Source organism: Drosophila elegans, unplaced genomic scaffold (assembly GCF_018152505.1).
Source record: "Drosophila elegans isolate 14027-0461.03 unplaced genomic scaffold, ASM1815250v1 contig_292, whole genome shotgun sequence".
Lineage (NCBI taxonomy): Eukaryota > Metazoa > Arthropoda > Insecta > Diptera > Drosophilidae > Drosophila > Drosophila elegans.
This window is the reverse complement of record NW_024545670.1, coordinates 360,577-368,835: the sequence shown is the minus strand read 5'-3', so window position 1 is coordinate 368,835 and position 8,259 is coordinate 360,577.

Here is an 8,259-nt window from a genome sequence, read left to right as displayed (position 1 = left end):
ACTGTCCGTTCTGTGTAACAAATGATGTATACTTTTGGGAGCCTACTTCTACCGGAACATGAAAATAACCGTTGGTCAAATCCAGTGTCGTAAAAATTGTCGCTCCCTGTAACTTCTCAATCACGTTGTCCATCTGTATCATAGGAAAATTGTCCCTCACTATTTTCTCATTCAATTTGCGATAGTCACAACACAATCGCTTCTGGCCATACTTTTTTGCCACGAGTACGATCGGAGAAGCGTACTCTGAAGTACTGGGCTTGATTATCCTTTGTTCAAGCCACTCCTGAACCTGCTCGTCAACTACCTTTTGTTCACTAAAAGCGATACGTCGAGGATGCTGAAAAACTGGCAAATCATCGCTTAATAAAATCTTCATCTCGACTGGACAATGAACATTCCTAATTGGTTTGTATTCGTCTATCATGCGTTTCACAACACCTCTCTGCGAGTGCGGCAAATGTAAAATGTCTACCTCTAGCTTGCTTTCTGCCTGCTCCATGGTCATCATACACAAACTCTGAAATTCATTCAGCAGCTCTGAGCATGAACTTCCGTTTTTCTCTTTCTCACGAACTTCAAACTTTTGTCCTTTACCGACCCGACTGTCTGATCTTCGAACCAACTCGGTTCCGTCCTTTGTCACTTTCATATCGACACTATCTAGAAGAGTTCTACCTAAAATTGCATCAAATGCCATGTCTTCGTCCGATATAATGTAGAACTCAACGTTGAGATTGATGCCATCAATCTGCACTGGTATTATCAGGCTTCCAAAAGTCACAATTTGGCTTTCCCCAATTCCTGTCAAACATTTTTCACCTCCTGTTAGGTTTTCTACTCCGAGCCTTATAAAAACGTTGCGTCGCAATAAACACAAGTCTGCTCCTGTATCTACTAATCCTTTGAAGGTTACTTTCCCAAACGAAACATGCTTCAACTCCAATCCCGAAGACGTGAACGTGCTTGTTGGCTTCACCCTGCCTTCCATCTGCACTAGATTAGTTGCCTTTTCCTGTTTAGTTTCTAGCTCAACCTTGCACTGGGCTGCTCTATGTCCTGGCTGGTTGCACCTAAAGCACTTGTTGTCTCTCTTTGGACAATCCTTCTTGATGTGAGACTCATCACCACAGTTAAAACATTTCCTAACCTTCTCAACTGCTTTCACTGTCTCCTTTTCACCTTTATAAAAGTGAGAGTCATACTAGACGTGCTTCACCGATCCTCGCATTTTCTGATATGCCTCGATTTGAACTTTCAGCTCCTTTAGCTTCTTGGCTTGATAAAGTAAAGCCTTGTTTCCTTTCGAGTCTGGCATACCGTCGACAAAGTATTCGATCAAGCTTTCATCGTCTAAATCAATTGGCTTCGCCAATTCCATTAACGCGTACAGGTACTCTTGTAACGTTTCGGTTTTCTTTTGTTGTCGCTTGCCAAGTCTACGATGAACCTCTGCCGATGTAACTTTAACCCCAAATTCTTCTAGCAATGCAGCTTTCAGTGAGCCCCAATCGCCAATTTTACGCTGACTACGAACGTAAAGCTTAGCCGCTCCGCTGAGTAATTGTTTTGCATATATAAACACCTGCAACTGACTCATTCAACCGTAAGTGCACACTCTTCAAGTTCCTCGATCCACTGATTAATGTCAGGTGAATCAGTTCCCGAAAACTGTGACACACTCCCCTCTACATCCTTTAATGTAAACCACGATCTACCTGTGTTCGCATTTCCAATTCAACTGTTCTGTTCGCTTACAATTCGATTTTCCCTGGGCGCACCATTTCCTGCACCTGCACCTGCCTGGTAATTGTCTGAATTCACTGATGTAAAAGATCCATCCTCATCATCATCCACTTCAATCGCAACTTCATCGTTTTCATCAGTTTGCAAACCATAGTGAGCAAGTAGTTTGTTTTGCAATTCGCCTTTTCTTCCGGTTGTACTAAGATCTAGCTCTGACAACTTAGCGCGCAATTCTGCCACAAGCAGTGCCAAAATCTCTTGCTTGTTCATTTTTACTTAAATATAATTATAGAATATAAGGATATAAAATATAGTGCTTATAAAATACAAAAATGTTTATCAAATCCGCCTGCACGGCAAAGTTAAGTTTTTATATATATACTGGACTTTCAAACTGTAAACTGTACTTTACTTTACTCTAAGTTAATGTGAAATGAATGTCAAACTTAACACTATGTTAACTTAAGCTGTTGACACAACAGTCCGACTGCAGGCACACAATCTGTTAAATTTCAAATTATTTCCTACTCTCCAATTAGACCAACAAGAGGTCTTTAAAACAAAATTGGTCAGTGCTGCTCTCCACTTCTCTTTTCTGGCACAGCGCCTTCTGCCAGCCAAGTTGCAAAAAAACTTGTCTCGCCTCTCGATGATATCTCTGTCACTCACCAAATTTCTTCAACCGTTTTCTTTCACCAGCCCAACAATACAGCTTTGGATTTGTACAGTTGCCTCACCAGAAATGTCTTCTCGCCGTGTCACCAATACAGCTTTGGATTCTTCTCGCCGTGTCACCAATATTCTCTTCCAGAATGTTCTTCCTTCTTTCGCTTTGACCAGCCTCCTGACGCCCGTGTCTTCGCCTTCTCCTGACGCACAACTTCTGCGATCCGCTTGCTACTGTTTCTGCTCCACGCCTTCCACTTTGTCCAGATGACCACCGCCAACGATCCTGCCTCTTGCTTGTTGACGTTCACCACAAAGTCTTTTCGCTGCCTCCAGAATGGTACTCGCTGTTCAATCGCCTTCTTTGTCAGTTTCTTGCCTCTTTCATTCGTTGCGCCAAAAACGAATTTCACAACTGCTCGAATGATGCGCAAACTTGCTGTCTCGTTTTCACTCACGCTGCCCTGCTTTGCAAATTTGTCTTTTTTTTTTTTTTTTTTTTTTTTTTGCAGCACACTTGCTTTAGTTTATAACTGTCTGCAACGACAATTCACAGAGTTTTTTCCACTTTTTTTACCACACGACTAAGTTTAGAGACTTAGGTTTTTAACATTCAACTAAGTTTAGTGACTTAGGTTTGTAATATTCAACTAAGTTTAGTGACTTAGGTTTGTAATATTCAACTAAGTTTAGTGACTTAGGTTTGTAATATTCAACTAAGTTTAGTGACTTAGGTTTGTAATAGTTCCAAATATTCCGGCTGAGCCCCCAAATTTGTGGCCCCAGGAGTTCTGTTAGTGCGAATTACTTCCAGGACGACGTAGTTTTATTATTTTAATGCTTTATTTATTATTATATATTTGAGTTAATTACAAACTGAGTGTTGTGTGGTGTTTTAAACTTTAACGAGTTTACAAAGTGGAGTGTGTCTCTGTGGACTGCTTAGCGTGAGATTTCGGCATCAACTGACTTTATTAGAGTTTTTCTCTCTTGATCTGTTAAACGCACGCATACATTAGCGATCTCTCTCTGTGTTGTCAGAACTGACGTCCACTCCGTGTGTTTCTCTGTTCTTGCTCTTCTGGTTTATTCCTAATTCCTACATACATCTGCTCTGTCTCTAGCAACAAAATGTTTAAACCATTTAGCGCGGTTACGAAAGGATAAGTATCCGTTGAGATAAGCCACGCTTCGAGATGACTTTAACGTGGACGACTGTCTCACAAGAGGAGATACAGTTGATGAAATTATTCAGGTTCGCGATGAACTGAATAAAATTCAACTTCCAGTTGGGTACAAGCTCCGCAAATGGTTCTCAAACAACACAAAAATATTAGAAGGAATTTCAAAAGAGGACATTGTAAGCGACGTTAGCATTGACGACAAGGTAAATTATCATCGATATGTCTTTAAAAGAGAAATTCCAGTGACTCAAGAGCTCCACACCTTTGTTGATGCATTGGAATGAGCATATGGGGCGGCAATTTAAATTTGTGCAAATTACAAAAACAACCAGGTTTCAGTTTTACTACTCTGCTCGAAGTCAAGAGTAGCCCCTAAGGTGCAGCAGACCCCATACCAAAGTTGCCTCAGATCTATTAACAAACAAATTTTTGAAATCGATAAAGCGCATGATAGCTCACGTTGATCAGTCTCGCATATTAATTGGGATAACAACACCAATATGGACGGCAATTTAAATTTGTGCAAATTACAAAAACGACCAGGTTTCAGCAGCAGACGCTGCCTCGATTGGAACTGAGTGCTGCGGTGTTAGGAGCCAAACTCACCGACAGGGTCAGATCGGACATGTCCTTGAATTCTTGCATTACAGGATACTTCTGAAGTGATTCCATGGTGGTATTGACACGGATTATTGCAGCGGCATCAACATACCATACGTTTGTGCTAATAGAATTGCCAAAATTCTGGCAGTAACAAGTCAAGAACGTATCATCGGCGAACAAAGCAGCAGATTTCCTATCACCTCTCCAGCAAACTAGGCGATCATAATCTGTGGTTCTACAGACCCCTCTTTTTGCACGGGTCAACAAGCCAATGGCCCACCCCTCCGTCCTTCAGTCCTAGCGATCTGGAAAGAAATCAAAAATGTATAAGCTTGCAAATTTCAGCAAACATAATTGGACAAGAACTCTATACCTGCAAACGCAGCAATTCATTCCATAAATTGCAGCTAATAATAATTGACATATAAGTTGCGTTTTTGCCACCAACCAAACAGAAAAACAACGTCAACTGTAACCACAGGAGAGCTGCAACTGCGTACCATACAACAAATAGAGTTTTCTGCAGAATTACAACAACTACAACGTTATAAAACGGTGGACAAGAAAACCCGCATAGGATCATTATCTCCTGTATTGGACGAGGTTGGTTTAAGAAGAGTCGGAGGCGGGTTGAAAAAATTAGTACGTCCTTACGTATCAAAGCATCAAATGATCCGATTGTAAGGATGTTGCTATGGGAGATGCATGAAGAAAACATGCATGCGGAGCTGTGGCCCTACGGGCTACTGGATTCTCAACGAAAAGACCATGGCCAGAAGCATAATTCACAACTGTGTAAGATGCACCAGAGCAAGGCCCAAGCTGATGCAACAGATACCTGCCAGCCGAACAAGTCACACAAGCACCTCCATTTTTAATTTCCGGAGTGGACTATTGTGGCCGAGAAAAAGGCTAGATAAGGCATACATAGCAGTTTTTTGCTGCTTCTCTACAAAGGCAGTGCATCTAACAACAGATGCCTTCTTAGGTGCCTTGGGACAATTCCTAGGTCGCCTCGGCAGATGTCAGACCATTCATTGCGACAACGCAACAAACTTCGTTGGTGCGAACAACCAGCTTAAGGACTTAGAAAATTCCATTTTTGCAGAGATGGCTAAGGATCAGATTATAAGTCATTGCAGCAAACGGCAAGTTGATTTTAAATTCATACCTCACGAGCTCCGACTTTTGGAGGACTGTGGGAAGCAGCGGTAAAATCCGCAAAAAGATTGCTGATAACAACCACATCAACAGCATCACTGACATTTGAGAAGGTGAATGAACCCCAGACCAATTACACCGATGTCGGCTGATCCCAACAACACAACAACTCACTCCAGGACACTTTCTGATTGGCGAACCACTAACAGCTCCACCTGACAAGACACTTGTTAGGCGCTGTTGAAGCACCTATTTTGCTCAGCTGAATATTTACAAGAACTTCAGCCCCAGCACAAGTGGAAAACAGAAGCGCCAAACGTTAGCGAAGGAGTATTGAGGTTGGTAAAGGAATATAGATTAAGAGAACCGTCTTCGAGTAGCTATTGTAAAAACAGCCTCAGAAATTTTCAAGCGTCCCATCACTCGGTTGTCGCCGTTATTCCCAGAAGATAATTGTTGCAAACGCGCCAAGCCCGAAGTTGAGTCCCTTGAGGGTCCCAACGAGCCACCAACACGTCGGCTTACCTGCAAATCTCAACTATACAAAGAGACAAGACTAGGATATTTGGTCCTCTTGGACTTTTGGCACCCATCGTAATTTAATTTGAATTATTGTTTAAGACTCTTGCTTTTTAACCTGAACTGGGTTGATACTGCCGAGCAAACTGGCAATAATTGTCTAAAATGGCAGACCGATTTAGACAATCTTTACCAATTCCAATTATCTCGCTTTGATGACAACGACGTGGACCACATTGAACATTGATTTTCCGATGCATCAACAAAGGCCTACCCTGCCGTGGTCTACAGCAGGATGGTAAACAAGGATGGCTCAATTTCGGATGCAGAAATTAGGGTGGGTCCTCTAAAACAACAATCGCAAAGCGGCTGCACTTTTTCTGAGCCAACTTTTACGCTCGATTTCTTCTGGATTGCGACACAAACATGTTACTATGTTACTCCTCAATAGTTCTCTCTTGGAACATAGGAAATTTTAGACACCATTCCTAGGCACGACTGACGTCACGTGGACTCCAAATCAAACCCTGCAGACTGTGCATTCAGGAGTCTGATGGCAGTCGATCTGGATGACTTTCATTTGTGGTTGAATGGCTATTTATTTATTTATTTACTATCCCAGTGCGACAAGGTTAAGCTTTTATTTTAAATATTCTTTAATGTTCCTGAGGCGTAAAGTATATTAAATTAAATGTTGCGGGGATGAGCTTATTAAAGAGATAGAACTTGACGCTACTATTAATTTGTGCAAATCTCTAGTATCACAGTGACCAAAAATCTCGATCCCAACAAAAAATGTGGGGATTAGGCTTACTTTGGATACTAGCATCCTAATATGGTGTGGCAGATAGTCTTTTGATGCAGAGAGGTTGGAGGACAGCGAAACACCCTGCTCTGAATTTCAATTTTCTCGACCTTATGTTCGTCAACTTCACATCCGAGACTACCAGGCAGTACCCAAGGCACTGATTGGACTTCTGATGCTCCAATTTTGGTGTACAAATGCAAGTGTAGTGCGCTCCTGCGTGCATTGCGTGCGATATCGTCTAGTCCCAGTCATGTGCGCTCTGCCACCTAACCGGATATCCGCGGAAAAACAATTTCGTCATGTTTTAGTCGGTTTTTGCGATACAGTAAATACATATTTGCGTATACGAGGAAAGGGCTCTTAAAAATCGTACATAGCTGTATTCGTAGGCATGGCTGTTAAAGCAGTCCATATCAAAGTTGCTTCAGATGTATTAACAAACAAATTTTTGAAATCGTTAAAGCGCATGATATCTCACGTAGACCAGTCTCGCATATTAATTGGCATAACAACACCAATTTTGTGGGTGGCGCTATTAAATTATTCGAGTTAAAAATGTTCATGTTTGACTCAAGCACTTAAGAGCACCTATTAAATATATTATTCCGATGCCGTCGTCGGAATAGAAGAAATACTTAATTTTAGACCTTTATCACCGCTCTCGACTGACCCTTAATGGAGCTTGAGATTAGCGTGGTCAACATATCAAACTTAGAACGCTATGACCAAATCACGTCAGTTAAGCAGTTTGGAGCCACTGTATTTATGAATGATAACGAAAATATTTATTTTATATCTTGTATTAAAAATTTTATTCTATTTGGTATAAAATATTTAATGTTAAAAAAATAAATATCTATATTTAAATAAATTAACCAGTATTACACTTTGAAATATTGATTAGAAATGTAAATATTTTATTAAAATTACTTATCAAAAAATTTTTGTTTATTTTTTCTACACGCGTTGTTTAGTGTTATTTAATTAATGCACAATATGGGCAAAAGTTACATAGTCAGTTCCGAAAACATTAAAACTAAAAAAGTAAAAAATTTAATATTCTTTAAAACATCTAAAATTTGAATAATATATCGAGGTTATAATGATTTTCAGCTCAATTATTCGGTCGCTTCTCTGTAAACTATACGATATCGTTTTCCGATGTGTATTAAATTAAATGCATAACTTTGCATTATTAAACCAAATAATTAAAAATAAAAAACTTAAAAAAATAAAAAATTCAAGAAATTTTATTTTATTTTATTTATTTTTTTTTTACTCGGATTGTTTTCATGGAGCTATATGATATAGTCGCCCGAATTTAATCAATTTTGAACTTTAATTCTTAAACAACAAAGCATTACTAAATTTTGAAAAGCTAAAAAAATATGAAAAAACATAAAAGTTACAATTTTTTGTACATTTTCCCGATTCGGAGACTTATCACATAGTCGTCCGATCTGGCTCGTTTGTACTTCCTGCAATAGAAAGACAGTTGTCTTTTGTTGGGTAAGTTTCATGCAGATAACTTTAAAACTAGACTAGTTTGAGAAGAAAAGGGGCAGACAGACG